Raw genomic sequence first — 274 nt, 5'->3', positions numbered from 1 at the left:
ATGGAGAAAGAAGCAGCAGCGAAAGAGGAAGAGAGGCAAAAAGAGGCAGAGGAAGCAGGGGAGAGAGAAGGACTAGGGGATTGACAGAGACCACCAAAAGACCTGTGGTGGGCAGAAGAAAGGCGAGTGGGTAAAAAAAAAATAGGGGCAGGGAGCGTTTGCCGACACCACTGAGCTGTGTGGTTCTGCTGACACGCTGGAGGGAAGGGATGGATCCAGAGGGACCTGGACATGCTTGAGAGGTGGCCAATGCCAACCTCATGAAGTTCAACAA

Source organism: Nestor notabilis, unplaced genomic scaffold (assembly GCF_000696875.1).
Source record: "Nestor notabilis isolate BGI_N333 unplaced genomic scaffold, ASM69687v1 scaffold4602, whole genome shotgun sequence".
NCBI lineage: Eukaryota > Metazoa > Chordata > Aves > Psittaciformes > Psittacidae > Nestor > Nestor notabilis.
Note: the sequence above shows the minus strand (reverse complement) of the source record.